This window comes from Argentina silus (assembly GCF_951799395.1).
Source record: "Argentina silus genome assembly, chromosome: 12".
NCBI lineage: Eukaryota > Metazoa > Chordata > Actinopteri > Argentiniformes > Argentinidae > Argentina > Argentina silus.
The window spans coordinates 14,222,464-14,240,796 of NC_139666.1; positions in this window are offsets into that span (position 1 = coordinate 14,222,464).

Consider the following 18,333-nt stretch of genomic DNA (forward strand, 5'->3'; position numbering starts at 1 on the left):
ACAGAGTCAGTGATGAACAGCAACAACACCAGAGAGTTCAGAAGTAATAATGTTATATTGTAGAGGTGTGTGCATTCACACATCAAGCAATGGCAACTGGCCGGAAGCTACAAAAGGAAGAATGCTATGTTAGGAGGCAGGTTTGGGTTGGGGAGGGTGTAACATCAAAACTTGCAACCCGAATGTTGCAGGATATAATCAGCTTTGTGGGAATTTTGACAAAAGTGCTTTGAGTGTTTTTGTTTGCTATAATTCATGTTGCTAATGCTAATGTTTGCCAATGTCTTGCCCTGAAAATGTACCCTTACCTGAACCACTCAAGTTAATGCCTAATATTGCCTAGTTGCCTAGTAACTATACTACATAGTTGCTAACATAGTGCTTTGTGGAACTGTGAAGATTTCACGTCATGATAACTTAAAGATGTTCACACCATGGTAGCCTTGTACTATAGTTTCTGCCTACACGCTTCGCTAGAAGACTGTGATGCCAATGATAGTTATCCCTAAACACATACATACAAACCTTCTAGACAATCATGTGTGACAATGTATTATTTTCAAATAAAATGAAACTCAGAATGTACATTTAATTTGCCAGTTTTCCAACCACTTTTCTGTATCAGTTTGTTTATCCTTCAGAGTGATTTTCTACCTCACAGCTCAGAACTTCTAATGCAATGGGGAAATCATGATGCCTTTAACAATGAGATGACAGTTCCTTCAGTCATTCTGTAGTGTACTAGCCAAAACATGATGGCAGGGGAGAGGTCTGTGTGAGGTTCAGAATACAGGAGTAACACAAAAAGGCAACATGATGAGAAACCTGCTCCAGGAACTGTGTGATAAGTCTTCTTATGAAGTTGGGATCTCTGTACACCACTGTCATACTCCTATGATAACATATTCGGTCTTAAATAGCTTTTTCACCAGCTGATTCATTTGCTGTTGGCTTGTAACCTGGAGCTTTCAAATGCTTTGGAAACTGTACAGACAGTCAGAAAAATCCTGGTAAGATTGCACAATGAACTGTCCTCATAATTTTTGAGAATTTGAGCTATGCCACTGTATATCATGTATTGCATATTCATAGCTTATACAGAAACACATATGTTTACGAATACCATCTGAAAAGAGGTAACCTTAACAACACTCAAACAGTTTGTCATGGCAATAACTCCCACCTATACTCTCTGGAGGCTTTCACAGGAACATATTTCCAATGGCATACAGTACACTACACCCACATGTGTGTATTCCTCCACTATAGAAGGCATTACAGGCAATTACATTGGCACTCATTTGAATGAGACTTTCTCCGTCATCGATTCACAGCTAGGCAGCCGAAAATATGTCAGCATCTGATTGGCACCTATTCAGTCCCCCAATGCTGGAAAAGTCTCAATCACAGTAAATGGTTGACCCATTCAAACAGAAGGAACCATGATGTGATGGGACGGATCAGTCTTTTCCGTCATAGCCTTGTTTATGTCCTAAATCCATATTCACAAGCCAACTTAAATTGTATAAGGCCAGTAATCACCACACACAAATGTCTGGTCCATTTCCCTTGTCAAAGAGTGTTAATTTCTTATTCAATTCCTCAGTTTCTACGGGGACCAACCGGATGATAAAAATGTGTTCTTGGAATGAAATTCATCCAATATGAAGACTTCTTAACAGCCATGTCAAAAAACAACATACACTCCTACCACAAGATACAGATGAAAAAAAGTCTACACATCCACCACGCACACGCACCCGCACACACACACACACACACACACACACACACACACACACACACACACACACACACACACACACACACACACACACACACACACACACACACACACACACACACACACACACTCAGTGTAAAGGATATTTACTTAATCACTACCGTGATTGACAGAGAACATGGAAAGAGGGTCTAATCCCTCCATAAATACATAATCCTCATTTTAACTTGTAGCTGGCTCACAGAAAAGGCTCTGCTACCAGCACAGTGCCTTCTAGTCTATGCTAATATGAGATGTGGTCTCTCTCTCATACCATCTTACTAGCATGCTCATTGGGGCTGTAAACCACTTGAACTTGTTGCGTCTAGAGATGGAGGTCAAATCAAGAGAGATGAGAGAGATGATCAATATTATTAATATTGTATGATCATTTACATTCCTAAGTAAACATCTCAGCAGACCAAGCTGGAGTCCATACCAGTTGATAACCCAATCTATCCTTTTCGGCAAGACACATACAAATATTGTATCTCTCCTAATACAGTTAAAATGTATGCTTGTGTTCCAAAAGGCCCAGAATATAGGACCAGGGTTTGACTTTTGTAATGTTTATACTGAGCAACGTTTGGATTATTACAATTCAAAGTCACCTTTCTGTCGTTGTATTGTTTGTTTAAACGTAGTTCACATCTCAGTGGTTATTTCACGTTCCATAACACAAAGGACTAACAGGATGTATGCTCTCATTAAACATTTGCAGAAAATTAGTCTGCGAAGATTGTGCCTAAAGATGTCTTTTTGTTTCTTTTGCATTGTCTCTGTGCACTGTGGATTCTCATCAGCATGTGTAGCAATTGTCTATTTGTTTGATAAGTGCATCCCATTGCACCTTTAGGATTAAAAATCAAGCGAAGCATGAAATAAACAAAAGACTGGGTGCAAGATGGTTTCTCTTCTCCAGTGATTACCAGGGAATGAAATGTTGCATTCATAATCACATAGTTGGTGCTAACACATATGACTTACATTTTCCCCTTCCCCTTTTGTGAGAACAACAAGTGTGCAGCCGCACAAATACAATAGATGATCCTACAGAATAAATAATTATCTGATGATTGTAGAATTTGTATGGCTTACACAAAATGAGAGAGAGAGAGAGAGAGAGAGAGAGATCGGCAACTCCATGGGGAGATGGATCACAGCAACTGAGAGGGAGGGATTAGGAATGGCAATCTCCCAGTTTGGCAGAAGCTCTCTTTTTGACCCTGTGTTTGGCAGATGACGAAGTGTTTATCCAACACATTTTTGTTCCTAAGGCACTGAAACCCCAAATAAACTGTCAGCCATACATATTGGCAGGGGAATTCCTCCCTGTATGTTGAAAGAGCATAGAAATGTTTGTGAAAGATGAGAAATAATATAGAGATTCAAAGATAATTTTCAGATAACCTACAGTAGCTTGTGTCTCATTCTAAAACATCAGAATATCGCATGGAGTAGTTGCATCAGAGTTGTTATTAATTATCATGCAGAGAGAGAAAAATAAATAATTATCTCCCAATGCAGCATTAGTAAAATGGAAATAGCCTCCAGAACAGAACTGTTCTGTCCATTCATAATGCTCCTCTGAGGTCATCATGATTCATCACAGGTTTTCAATCGCATACCACAACTACTGTAAAACTCAAAGAGACCCGCCTCCTAGATCAGAACAGAGCTTTTTCCCTAGTGTCTTCTATCTACTGTTTTCTCTGAACTAATGTGAGTGTGTTGAACCATGAGAGAGTGTTAAATGAACCATAAATGAGTTAGTGGGAAAACACATGATAGAGGAATGAGGATGTTTCCCTGTGCTCTCTGAAAAGTTACGAAGTGAGTTGAAATTACACAATGGGGAGGAGGATGTTGTAGTGCCATTTCATTCTAGGGCAAACTCATGTTAAACCAAAACAATGACTGTATGCAAGCCTGTACTGTATCTTAACATGTTATTGCTTGAAGCTCCTAGTGGAGCAAAGGGCCTTAACGGTCCATCTCCAGCGAACTCTGTTATACTACTGTAATACTACTCTTACTGTACCAGGTTTTAAGCATACTGTATTTTTTTTACCACACAAGACTGCAATATTTGCTTCATGCCACAACTACTTCAGTTCAGGTTTTAAATATGTTATGTCGGTAACTTGGTAAGCAGATCTGATTGAATAGCTTTATTCCAGGAACCTACTCTCTGTACAGGAGTGGGACAGTTTGCCTTTTTCCTCACCAATAATGCAGTATGACCAGATCTTTGATAACAAAGTCCCTCTTTTCTGTTTTTGTCAGCATTCTACAACCAATACTGTATATCCCCAGAGTAAAATATCATAATTTCATATACATGTGTGAGCTTGTCCAAATTATGACACAATGCTAAAAAACAAACAATAAACAATGATGATGTACAATCCATGTACAACTGGCTGGTGTATATTCACTCTTGGATGCAAGTGTGGGACAAATCTTGGGCAGTAAATACATTTGGGGTTTTTCTTAATTATGGTGAACAATCTTCGTTCATCCACTGTGGAAGTCTCCCGTGGCCTAACAGCCTGTTTGCAATTGCTGAGCTCACCAGTGCTTTTGTTTCTTTTTAATGATGTTCCAGACTGTTCCAAATGTTCAGCCTAATAATGGCTTCCTTGATGTCTCTTTGGTCCTGCTATTCCACATTGACAGCTCTCTTATGCCTGTACACATGATTTTACCAGAAACACCTGTCAAGCCAATTGTCCCATTACTTTTGGGTACCCTAAAATAGGGGGACTATGCATAAAAAGTGTGGTAATTTATGAATAGTGAAACCAATATGTACACAAATACCATCAAATAAAAGCTGAGAATCTCTATGTTAACGTCATGGTAATTGTTTGGATATAAAATCCAAACTTTTGGAGTGTAGAGCTAAAATAAGAAAACATCCTTCACTGTATTTTAAGCATTCTTCTTTTTTCAATAAAAAAATTTTTTGCTTGAGACTGCAGTACGCAACACAAGTCTTTATCCCAGTAATGATCCACTTGAACTTTTCTGACTATTGACTATTCGGTGGGGCCTGATAATTCTGACTGCTGACTATTCGGTGGGGCCTGATTATCATGTTCTGATCCATTGAATAAAAAGGCGGGAAAACGTGTTCTCTCTCTTACTTAACAAAAAGCAAACCAGCCCAGAGAACCATCCATAATTATGGAAAATTGCTATGAATTAAAGACAATTTTCACAATATGAGACACTTTCAGCACCATCAATTTTCTCTTGGTGGGAAACAAAATCATTTAGTGGTCCAAATCCAAATTACATTGACTGTGGAGGGATGGATGAGAGGGCTTAGGGAGAGTGGAGAAAATATAAGGTCAAGAACAAAGTGCAAAACCATTGTAGCATCATTAAAATCAATTATATTTTTAACAATCTATGAAAAAATATTTCCCCATTTTCAAAATAAGCATTCCTTTCATGATTAGGTGTTCATTAGGTGTCATTCTCCTCGACTTGTGCTTCATTGTATCTTCTTTGTTAATCAACTGCAGAGGTCCGCCAAACTCCAAAACTGCAAACATATGCTTGTGTAATCACTGTTGGTTTGACTTGTCAAACTCCAGAATGGAATATACAACAGAATTTGTATTGACATTTATTTTCTATCTCTGAGCAGGAGTAAACAGAGCAAGACATGCTGGAGAGGTGAGTCAAGTTGTTGTCCCTCTAAGTAGGCAGCTGCAGGCCTACAGTACCTTTACAGTGAAACCTTGAGAGAGGAGATACTGTACATCACCATGAAATGGCCAAATGGAAACAGATCTGCTACTACAGTGCCCTCCATAAGGAAAGAGGAAGCATTCTGTCTTCTTTTAGTTCTATACTCTAACAGTTTGGATTTGAAATCAAGCAATTACTATGGGGTCAAAGTAGAGATTCTCAAGTTTAATTCAGTGTTTTCTTTTTTCAGATTGGTTTCACAAACCTACAACCTTTTTATACATAGTCCCCCTATTTCAGGGCACCAAAAGTATTGGAATATTGGCTTGAAGTGTTTCTGGTTAGTTAGGTGTGTTCCGTCACATCATTTGTGCAGGCATAAGAGAGCTGTCAATGTCTAGTATTGATTCTCGACTTTGCTTTTGCCTATGGAGTCTGCTATTGGTGTCTGTCAACATGAGGACCAAAGAGACACCAATGAATATCAAGGAAGCCATTATGAGGCCAAAACCTTAGACTTACCAAAATCAACAGTTTGTAACATCATCAAAAAAGAAAAAAAGCACTGGTGAGCTCAGCAATGCAAAAAGACCTCAAAACAAACAACAACTGAAGATGGCTGCACTACAGGCCTGGCAGAGCATCACCAGAGAATATACCCAGCATCTGGTGGGGTCAAATGGTCGCAGACTTCAGACAGTTATTGCAAGCAAAGGATTGTCGACCAATTACTAAACATGAGTACTACTATTTGGACATGATATGATTTTTTCCAATATGTTTGGAGCCCTGAAATAGGGGAGTATGTTTTTAAAAATGTTGTACTTTCTAAATGGTGAACCCAATCTAAAAAAGAAAAATTAAAACTGAGAATAAAACTGTTGTATAGAGCGAAAAGAAGACAAAATGCTTCCTCTTTCCAATACTTATGGAGGGCACTGTAAAGTGGCAAGACTGCAGGGTTTAAGACAATAACAGCAGCCTCACCTTACATATCTCTGGGTAATGTCCCCACCCCAAAAACCTAATGATAATGTAATTATGGAATAATGCCAAATAATGTCATTGATGTAGAAAAGAAGACTGCCTATCCATTATTAATTTTCTTCAATCTTTGGCACCATCTTCAAGATTTGGCACCATCCATTCGTCTAGGGGATGCCTACCTTCAACCAGCTAAACCGCTGTTACTAAATCTATTTCAAATCGAGCGAATGAGCACCAACAAACAATGACAAATTAGGGATGGCAGGGATATAAACAGTAAAAAGAGGTTCAGATTAAGTGGTATTTGCACAGCAGTGTGCTTGCACTGTGTAGAATCAGGCAAAGAGTAAACACATCTCTCTCCTCCCTCTCTCTCCCACTCCTTCCTCCATTAGGGGGAATGATGAATGTCAACATGCGTTTATGCCACTTTGATGTGTTCTTTTAGTAGCTCATCGTCTCCTTGTCTCTGCTTATTCTCTGTCTGCACTAAATCTCTTTTTACAGTGTCTCCTATTCCAGGCCTATCTCTGGTTTATACATTCTAATGAGACAGAGCAGAGGTTTATCAATACTGAGTTTAAGATGAGGAACATGTTTGTGTGTGTGTGTGTGTGTGTGTGTGTGTGTGTGTGTGTGTGTGTGTGTGTGTGTGTGTGTGTGCGTGCATGCGTGCGTGGACGCGTGTGCGTGCACCTTTCGTGCGTGCATGCATGCACAAGTATTGTTGATTTTTTGTTGTCTGTGTGTAATGGCACCACAATTATCCTTTACTGTAATCAACTGTGTGTAGCTCTAAATAGAATTGATGGGATTGCTTTATTTTATTTGCCTTGTTCCTCTTGAATTGCTCTCAAGGCTCCTCCATGTCAGGGTAATAATATGAATTCAGAAGACAGTACATGCTCTACCTTCTAAAAAGAAGATCAATGGTGCAGTAATGGACCTGATTAGAAACTTGAGCATTTTGTCTCAAATGTATCATCCACCTGCATACCAAAAATACACCCTTTGTTGATGTGGAGATCCCAGGTGGACTAAATAGAGTAGGATGGGGAGCCCAGTTGGGTATCCTTATCGAAGGAGAGCTGACACAGACCAACTAACTGACTACATGTCCTCATTAAAATATATAGTACCATAGGAGGAATGAACATTTGATGAAATGTCTGGGTCATTCAATTTTTCTGACAAAACCATGAGAAATGAATAAATGCATTAGTGATGGAGACATTTTGACAGATGTCAAGAGGTTTTTTGCGGAGCCTCAGTTTTCTCTTTTCAATTTTGTTCAGCAGTTTCACTAAATGTCAACTTACCACTTCAATGAGGAGGAGGGGGAGACTCTCTAAACACATGGGCTACAGTACAGCATAGACTCCATTGCATTCATTATGAAAATACTTATTAAATAATACTTATCTTAAACTGTTTAAAAACATCCTCGTGTTTTTCTTTGAAATCAATATTATTATTTGTTTCTCACATCTGCAGTTTCCAAGACAAACCTGAATTAATAGTATTTCCTAACATGTTTTTGCACTGACGAGAGAGAGTTTTAAGCAAGATACAGGACCATGGATTAATTAAATTTCATGGTATCATTGTTTTTTTTATCCTCAGTGTATTTTGCATGTCTTATTATCACACCCCATAGTGCATTATGTCCATGTGGTATGGATATTATAATTACACATGGCTGGCACAGTGCATTGATAATAGCTTGAAGGAATCTGAATCACAGGAATTGGTCCTGTGAATGGATGTCTGTCTTGACCTCTTATTGAACTTCCATTCATACTATTTCTTACACTTTGTTGTGACCAACTATGTCTTAAAATGTATGTAACAAAAGGTTTAAACACATCACAGTTATATCCATCATGCTCAGGAACAACTAATACTGGCTGTGTAATGGGTATTAAGTAGAAGAGCCTTGTGTGTTTTGAGAACATGAGATGGTAAATTGCGACAACGATAGCCCCGGGGGTGAGATACAAGTGTCACACTCCACGCACATGTTTTAGAAGGTCTTTTTCAGTATATAACTAATTAATTTTCAAGTTTTCTTCTTTGGGAGCTGTGGCTTCCAGTAAACAACTATTCTATTTCATCTGGGATATGTTGTTACTCTCTCCTTTTTTCTTTCTGCTGATTGTACTTTACTTAAAAATATCAATATTATAAATGTGTTGCTGTTTTCCGATGCTGTTGAAAATGGGTCCATCTACCTATTTTTGGTTGCCTGTAACCAGGCTGAATTTTGTGTTGTTTTTTTGCATTTGAATCTGCTTTAATGGGGCGCGTTCAGTGGCGTAGCACACTAAGGTGCATACCATATCATCGCAAGGTCCCTGGTTCGATTCCGGCCATGCACATATTCTGCATGTCATCCCTCCTCTCTTACCCATCCTTCCTGTCAATCTCTACTATCTCTATCCCAATAAAGCAGAAATGCCCTAAAAACATATTAAAAAAAAAAAAAGAATCTGCTTTAATGAAGCGGTTTGTGTCTGACTGATGGACATCATTGAGTGATTGATCACATTACCATTCACTGGACATCTACCTGGCAGCTCAGAATGGACAAAAATGCTGACATTTCATGAATTGTTCTTTACCCAACATTTAATGATTTGAATGAATATGTATCCCCTTGGGAACCCATGGTGAAAGAAGTTGCTTGCATCAACATAATGCTTTGTATCTGGCTCTGGATTTATTGGTGATTAGATTAGTGACTTATTCTTCCTCTGCCTTGGTGATAATGTAATACATGGGGGAGGCTACTCACATCTTGTAGGCAAACAAACAACTCCACAGGCTTGACTTTCTAATCTGTACAACAACAAAGCACTAGTTCTAACATGTGGAGGCATAACATGGAATTGTCTGGAAGAGCAAGTTACAGACCTGTGAAATCAACATGTTTTTTAATGCTGCTCAGGTGGGAATCTCATTACTGTGGCTAATTTAGGTGTGAATAGGGCATGCTCTGAGTAGTGACAAATTAGACAGGTGCACATGAGACAGACATGAGCAATGAGAGAGATGTCTACTGCATGGAAATTGGACAGGGGGATGTTTAATCATACTCCCTTTTCAGCAAATATGAATAATCAGTATCAGCTACTGTATTCTATGTATTCTAACAATAGCTGTTATAGTGATGAGAGTAAGAACTACACTATCAGCTATTGCAAAAAATAAAAAGTGGTGTATACTGTGAGTAAAAAACTAACTGCAAGGTGGTTTTATCAACTACAGTAATCTCTTAATATGCAGACTACTTTCATACTGTACAGTGTATTTGCTATTGCTTTCAGAAATGCCACATACTTAACAATCCTTCGTACTGTTTCACTGACATTTCTCATCTCTCAGTGCAATGTCAAAGACTGAAGCATTATCTGTACATTGTGTGTCCAGCAACTTCTCCACAATTAAATTGTGCTCACTCCCCTGAGCTACAGTATGACACTGAGAGAAAAGAGGGACGAAAAACGGTTTATACTCACACTACTAGTATTGATTTATCCTTTATTGCTTTAGATTTATGAATTATTGTAAATCTGATGGTGTCTCTCATAATACTGCCACAGGCTCTTTAAATCAAGCTGACAGGCTTATTATTGGACCCAGGCAGGGGGAGCAGCCTAGCATGCAGGAGTTTACCATCCCTGATCCTGGAGGGGAAGTACTGCACTATATAGTACTCCCTGTGGTAAAGAGCTGATCACTGTAAATACATCCTCAAACACTGCTGTAGCCTGTTCACTCACTCACTTTAGTCAGTTATTAGGCCTATTGGGAGTCACTATAATGGCTGTACCGTAAAGATCTAATCACCTTTCTCCTTGGAAATGTACTGTAGGAGTATGTGATACATTACAGTTTTCCAGCATCAATCATCACCATCACCATCACCATCACCATCACCATCATCATCACTGTCATCATCTGTTACGAATGGGGGCGCACTTCCCAGTGTGGTCCCTAGGTGTCTCCCTCCGGCCGCCCACTGTGCCGTCTCACTCACTCAATCATGGACTTATCACCTGCACCTGTGTTTAATTGTCACTGATGCTTTATGTACCCTCACTTCCCTTCACTCCCTGCTCAGTTTTCACAGTGTGTGGCCTACCACCTGCAGCTTCCCCCGGTCCATGCGGGTGCAGCCCACCTACCATGTTGCCCTCCTTAAGCCTCGCTTCCAGCTCTTTGCCCCCCCCCCCCTCCTATCCCCCCGCCGCGGCTTGTCGGAGGTCAACCCACCAATACTGTCCACCGGATTCTGGCCTGCCGTCGGATCGGTCGGGGGCTCCAGTTTCTGGTGGACTGGGAGGGTTATGGTCTGGAGGAGCAGACCTGGGTGCCTAGGTGGAACATCCTGGACCCGGGTCTCATCACTGACTTCCGTCGTCTTCACCCTGAGGCGCCATGGTGAAATGGCAGGAGCCGTTCGTCGGGGGGGGGCACTGTTACGGGGGGCACACTTTCCAGTGCGGTCCCTAGATGTCTCCCTCCGGCCGCCCACTGTGCCATCTGTCTCACTCACTCACTCACTCACTCACTCAATCATGGACTTATCACCTGCACCTGTGTTTAATTGTCACTGATGCTTTATGTACCCTCACTTCCCTTCACTCCCCGCTCAGTCTTCACAGTGTGTGCACCATGTGTTGGTCATCTGAGATAAGTAAGCCATTGAAACATTTCAATCATCATCATCATCATCCTCATCCTTATCATTATCATTACCGTCATCTTCATCCTCACCATTTAGAAAAGTGTTAGACCCACAGTTTCCCACTTAGAGCAGGAAGTTACAGTATGTCTTTGAGCGACACAAAGGATTTAGCAAAAAATGTTCAGCCCATAACCTTTCTGCTCCACTGACGCGACACTGAACAACAGGGTTGATTGCAGGGCAGCACCAACACTATGGGTGGTCATGAGTAGAGTACTACGTCTCAGCATGGCCTCAGTTTCTCCTTTAACCTCCTTGTGTGCACCATTTTATCAGCATGGAGACACTGAAATGAAAAGCAGTGAGTGAAGTACATTTGCATGTGCTGTCTCACATTCATGTGCATACGTACATACTGTACTTCAAGTGCTGTTTCTTGCAGAGAACTTGACCCATACAATGTGTAAAGGGCATGGAAAATAATAAAGGCAATGGAAGATAATACACTCTCGTTGCTCCCTGACTGCTGTCTCACCTTACTACACACAGCTAATTAACCCTCTGAAACAGGAACAGACCAGAACATGTTCTTCTCAGACAACCCAAATACAGGATCCTAAGTACTCATCTCTTTTCTCAAATAAATATTCTGAGCAGCACACCATGCTTTACCTCATGAATAAAATGCTGATATTTAAAATGCCCTTCTCTCACTTGGCTGTCTCCCTCTTCCACTCCATGTTTTATGAAGTGTTTTTAAAACTGACATTAATCTTTAAGAGAGGGAAATATTCCCTGTGTTTCTGACATGGGAGATTTATCTGTGGCATAGAGGATGTGACTGCTTTTTATTGCGCAGTGATGACTTTTTATTGGGAGGTCTTGGTCACCCTCGCAATCTCCCTCATGCTATTTGATATAGTAAATGTTTTCACTTCTTGTAATTTGAAAGTTTTATCTATGTTAAGCCATGGCCAGATCAAACTGATTTAAATTCTCGAATATTCATAGTCCTACTGAAGACATAGATAAAACAGCATAGTTGAGGAAATATAAAAGAAGACACCCTTGGAGGAATTCTAAACTCATTTGAACAACATTAAAGTGTCTCATTTCCCACAGCTGTTTCCTCAAATGAGACTCCCCAAGGCTCCCGAGACTGCTGAAACTTGTATTTTGCCAATTTTAGCATCAATATTACAATTGACATTTTTAAATTGGCTCAATTGCAGTTTGTCAATTTCCATTGAAGGGTCAGGCTATGGGTGAATGCAACAATTGAATAGGCAAATGCACCATGAATGTTTCATTTGATAAATGCTTTGGCTTAGTTAATTAAGTTAATGGAGCGAGCTTATTCAGGCAGTACACTCTACATCAGTGCTAGCTGTCTGTCAGGTTACAGATCAGCTGTCTACACGTATGCACCCGACACATTTTACATGTTGGTATGGCCGCCTATTTAAGTGGTCAGTCTACACACCTCTCTGTAGCCTACAATATTGTTGCTGGTACTGTTGGTCGTTGCTAGAGGGTTGTATTGTTTTGTTCCCACAACCAGCCCCAGCCTCCACCTGCTTTGGTATGGGCTCCCTGTCATGATATATATGTGTTATACATGATATGTACTGAATGTGTTGTGGGCGTTTATAACTCCCAGGTAGGGAGCTCTCAAAAGAGCGGAGCCATCCAAGTATGCCAAGTCTAATTGTATTACCATTTTATATTTAATGAATGGTTAAACTAAGATGCTAGTGTTCCTGACTAAACTACTGCTATGGCTCAAAATATAAACAGATTTAGTCCGACAATCTTATTTGTATTGAGGTTCCTGGCTTTATGGGCTTTGTGATACCAACCTGTCAGAGGCGCCCAGCTCCTGGCATCTATAAGTAGAGGAATGGTTAAACAAATCAATCTTTTGTCTCAGATATTGTCTTACCAGTAATTCCTTCAGAGGTGTATTACTGCAATGTTGATAAATGTGATTTGTCCACTTATTCTTTCATCTATGTGAAACACTGTTCTGCAGTATGACAGAGTCTGTGTCTTATTGGAAATATACCATCAGTTGAAGATGTGTTCTTTATCGACCATTTGCAATGTGACTGATAGTGGTTCTATCTAACTTCAGAAGTACCATTGGAATTTAAGAATCTAAGTGTACTGATTTATCAAAACAATGCTTAGAGTGTGTAGACCAATGGAGGCTGATGGAGGTAGACACAGAGGACAGGCTCATTGTAATGCATGGAACGGAATAAGGAATGGTATCATTTACATTTACATTTTAGACATTTAGCAGACGCCTTTATCCAAAGCGACTTACAACAAGTACATTTGTCTAAGTAAGTGAATCATCTATACATCAGTCATCATAAGAAAAACAAATCTATGATAGGACAAGGGGCCATTGGCAGTCACAATGCTAGAGGAAGGAAAAATTACCTTTTTTAATTTACAGTCGAGAAACTGTACAGGGGGGTAGTGGGGATGAAGAGGTCTTTAGGAGGGACAGTCAAGATGTAGCCTGAAGAGATGGGGCGCCAGGACAGTAAAAAGCTGTGACCGAATAGCGCGACTGCTGCATCCATGTAGAGGCGGTGGTGCCAGGCAGCCAGCCGAGGTAGCAGAGTTGCAAGATTCTTGGCTGTCTGGGTGGAGGTTACAATAGAGAACTCTACTTCTCTAATGTGATGGAGACGTCTTGGGGAGGGCAGGCTTTTTCTGAAGAGCAGCTCAGTCTTGTTAAGGCTGAGTTAGAGGTGGTGGGCTGACATCCAATTCCAAGAAATGTCTGCAAAACACACTGAGACACGTGTTGCCACCTGTGAATCAGAGGGGGGGAAAGAGAGAAAGAGTGTCATCTGCATAGCAGTGGTAGGAGAAACCATGTGAGGAAATTACAGAGCCAAGAGACTTGGAATAGAGGGAGAACGCACATGTTTGTGACACACGTTTGATACCATTCCTTATTCCATTCCATGCATTACAATGAGCCCATCCTCTGTTTCTACCTCCACCAGCCTGCCCTGGTGTAGACCAGTGGTGACTGGTGCCGTTATTATTTTATTTTTTTCTATTTGAGTATATTGGATAACTGCAATTCATATTCCATTCATCCAGCTCAATGTAACATCCATAGGTGTGGGCTATACCACATACCTAGCCCGGGCATGATACTCAAATTTGTCCAACCTATACCCATCATGAGGTTGCTACAACCTAGCCTACAAATTAAGGTTTATTACACAGGTGCACAGGAAGAGAGATCAACTGAGTTATGAAGGTGACAGTGACACATCAATACCACCTTGCACTTGCCTTGCATCGAGCTGATCTGATCACACACACACACACAGTTTCATAGCAGCCACATACAGCATCATCACTTTGCTCATTGAATAATTCTTTCTCGCATCCACAAACTCTCTTCCCCCCACCTTCTCCCTTCGCCTGGGAACTTCACAGCTGTCTAATACTTTGTCATTTGTACTGTACTGATCATTCGATCATTGCTTTACAGTACAAACTCCTCCATAACATCAGGGGGTAATATTTGCAGTGCATTGAATGGAAAGGCCCAGTGTGTGCATTAAAAAGCTCTCTGGTCTTTTCCCTGGGTCAGCCACACTGCTGAGGTACTCTAACTAATGCTGATGTGACCAAAGCTGTGGCCACAATCCCATTTGAGCAGTCACTGGGACTTTGAGTTAAATGCATTTCAATCTGCTGGACATCACATTAGGCAGCTCCCTGTTATCGACTTATCTAAAGACTTAATGTCCTCATTTAATTAGGACCGATGCTTTCTTAATAGCCCAATGCTTAGACTGAGTTATTTCTTATATTATATAAGTGTGCCCCACTGTGGTCGGAGAGCAGTCCCACTGCACACTGCTCTACTGTCTAACCTAACCCTATGTGAATAAATGTATTCTTGGGTTGTCGATTGTTAGCTTTTCATGTTTTGCAATCTTGACAAGAGCACGGATTCAACAGTAGCCTCATTCTCCTCCTCTTCAGCGTCATCATCATCAACAGAGTCATCAGAATTATCAAAATTATCAGAATCATGATCACAAAATGTTCCTTTAATGTTTTCAAAGTTCGCATTTATATTTATTGTAAACGGTGGCAACAGACATTGGTTCTTATCTTTAATCTCCTCTCATGTTAAGCTCAATATAATCATGGGGAATAGGGAGACTATAAAGGATTGCTAGTTTTCTTTGTCACATACAGCAGTCAATTTTGCAGTGTGACTTTTCCCAACCCAAGCAGCTTTGCAGGCATGTACAGTAACTGGCAGTAAATACAAGTGTCTGAGAACATCACCATCCTCTGAGGCTGACTGGAGCTGGCAGGTTCAGGGTTCAGGCAGAGATTAGACTGTTCCAAGGTATCCGTGGCCAAGACCTGCTGCTCTGCCTGTCTCAGCCCTGCTCTATATGTCACAGGGAGAGCATTGTGTTTAGACAAGGAAATGAAAGATGCGGCTGAAATGTTTTATGCAGTGAATACAGTGGAACGCAACACTAACAAGCAGAATGTGACTCAACTATTACGGGCTGTGGTCTCTCATCTCTCCCCAGAAAGCCAGTATAAACTTATTTTAGCCCGCCTTGCCTGTGATGTGCTGTCAACAATCTGACATTCAATATAAAAGGTTACGTTTGTCTCAGGGTGCTGTAGCAGAGAAGGAAAAGAGATTAATTCATTACTGTGCTTTGACCTCGGATAGAGAGATCAGTAATTCATTGGCAGTTTAATCATGGGCTCTCTGAGGTTATACTGACTCCTGAGTGTGAATTAATGGGACAGGCTACAAAAAGAATGGGTTTTACTGGTGATGTTTACATTATAACAGTAATGATAGAAACATTGATCACTGCTAATTGATAATAAATGTATGTTTAATAAGGGAAGTGAAAAAAGTAAAATAGTATCTAAAAATTAAAGCTTTCATAGAATTGGAACATATTGTACTGTAGAAGTAAATAAATAAGTAAATAAATACTGACAAAGCTTCCAAAGGACTAAAAAGGTATTAAGTGTTAAAAATGGACCAAAATGTCACTGCATATCTTGGTATTCAATGCCTTTCAATGGATTTTGAATGCAAACACTGAATGGTGCAGAGGCGTTTTCGGCAGTGCGTGCCACTCAGAAAACAATCACAATGTTCCATTCTCTTGTTCAGTGGCCACTGCTGACAGTAAGCTTGTATTAGGCTAGCTCACTGTGAGGGAAGCAGTCAAAAGATGATGGCTGCCACCAAAAGAAAATGGGGGGCCATGTTTTTCAACACAAGTGTGGTGACCCCAGGATATGGGGACTACTTAATAGGCTGGACTACGCCACCTTCAGCTTATTGGGGAGAAGGGACTCAACCATCAACATGACTTTCCCCCGTAGGTCATAGGTCACCATGAGGCTTGTGTTTAGAACAGTGCAGAAATACTTTATTACATGGTTTTGCAAAGATAATTGAATTTCATATAACATTTACTACTTTATTAAAATACAAATTTCTGGTGGGCCACCAGGCCACTGTCTCCGCCCTGAGTTATCCCCCGCTCCTAACCATGAGCTCCTACAAGAGATACTGATTCTAACATTGCGGCAATAAAAATTGGGAGGATAGATATTCACCTTGATCACACCATACACACAACCCCAGGCAACAGCAGCAGCAACAGGTGAATGCTACCTTTTCCAAACACAGAGGGCAATTAAATATATAGAACTCCTGGATGCCCATTCACACACATTTACTCATGTAGGTAATATGGCCTGATTCCTTGTTAGTATGCCAGGTATATATGCATTGCTATATTCAGACTAGTGGGTGTACCGTGCACCAGGCAAACATTGGATGTCAATATAAAATGTCAGGTTACCACACAAGGTTAGCGGAAGTGTTTCAGAGTAAGAGGGACTGCAACCGCCATTGAAACATTGCTGAAAAATCTCATTTCATTCCTGTCATCTGATCTAATTTATTTAATGAATCAGATTGAAAGGTTGACAGTTGTATTTCATTTTCTATGTCTATGGTATTTATTTAATCTCAAATGTATTTCAAAGATAGATGCCCATTATTGACATATTATACCACAGCATTATTGAATATAAAGGGGCATTCTAGAGAGTATATTAGTTTTCTATAACCTGACAGTTGCAACAAATAACCAGACACCTATCAGATAGTTCTAGTAATGTTAATGGGCTCTACGTTGAAGCAGAGCTTCTACTTACTGACAATTCTGACAAACCTACATTTGATACATTGTATACCAAGGGGGGAAGGGGAATGTACAAAAAACCCTCTTAGATTTGTAAGGGAATGGATTCTTATCGGTCCTCTTTACTAAAGCAAGATTACATTTCAGTGTTTAGAAAATGAATGAAAACTGTATTGAGGTGTGGTGGCCAAAGTGATTAAATTCAGCCCTTGAAGTATTCGACAATATTATATGCAGGGAGTCTATGCAATTACCTTGTGATATAATTATTGCATATCAATTTGGCCATTGCCTGACTGATATACAGTAACCCAGCATGCAAGGCTTAGAGCTGCTAAACAACAGCTCACATCGACAAAGACATTTTTACTGAAAAGCATTAACGAAACAAAAGATTTTCATAGAGGGAGCCAGATGCTCAATGGAGCAGCACCCCAGGCTTCTTACTACAGAGGAGGAGAGAGGGCATCCATGCTGTGCTGGTGACTGATAGGGCTTTATAAAGGGGGAGAGGGGCAGAGTGGATGGACCTGGCCTCTATGATACTCAGGACAGAAGAGGGGCATTTGGCAGGTTCTCTGTTTTCCTCAGTATCACAAGCATTAGCTACACTGGCTGGCAATATGCTTGCCTCTTATGAGGCCCGTGCCGAGAAGAGAAGGCAGTTTCATGTTCCTTGTTGTTGTTTTGATCAGCTGGTTGAGCACTGAGCATGCACCAGCAGGGAGTTTTTAAAATAGGCACTGGTGAGGAGCAGTCTGGTCTGGATAGTTACGGCTCATTTGCTCATTTCCAGCCTAGGTTAGATCTTCATCCCCTCAAAGTTAAACTAAAGGGAAACCACACACATACACTCACCGAACACTTTATTAGGAACACTATACTAATACCTACCTTTGCTCTCAAAACAGCCTCAATTCTTC